This window comes from Amblyraja radiata, chromosome 27 (assembly GCF_010909765.2).
Source record: "Amblyraja radiata isolate CabotCenter1 chromosome 27, sAmbRad1.1.pri, whole genome shotgun sequence".
Taxonomy (NCBI): domain Eukaryota; kingdom Metazoa; phylum Chordata; class Chondrichthyes; order Rajiformes; family Rajidae; genus Amblyraja; species Amblyraja radiata.
Window position 1 is genome coordinate 34,305,962 of NC_045982.1, and position 571 is coordinate 34,306,532.

The window sequence follows — 571 nt, forward strand, 5'->3', positions numbered from 1 at the left end:
TCCGCGATCCTACACACACTAGGGACAATTCACAATCTTTACCGAATCCAATTAACCTCCAAACCTGTACGTCTTTGGAATGTGGGAGGAAACCGGAGATCCCGGGGAAAACCCACGCAGGTCACAGGGAGAACGTACAAACTGCATACTGACAGCACCCGTAGTCGGGATCAAACCCGGGTCTCTGGCGCTGTGAGGCAGCAACTCTACCTCTGCACCACCAGATTTCACCGTAGAATTCCCTGGGGAGGAGTTCATTCAAAATACTTTCTATCGGCATTTTGCCCATATCATGTTTCAAACTCTGCAATAACAACTTTATTTTGATACATAAGACATGGTAAAAGTTACATTATTTCCAAAACGCCCATGAGTTTTATAATTTGTTATTTAGAATCATTTAGAAATACAGAGGATTTAAAAGGATTTTGTCAGATTTTGTAGATTTAAGCCTTATGTTGTGATTTATATACTGTAACATATAATTGTTATGCATTTTAAATTGGTATTGCACATGGTTTAATACATACACTGTGCAGTAATCGGCACCTGCACATATTGTTATCTGTAT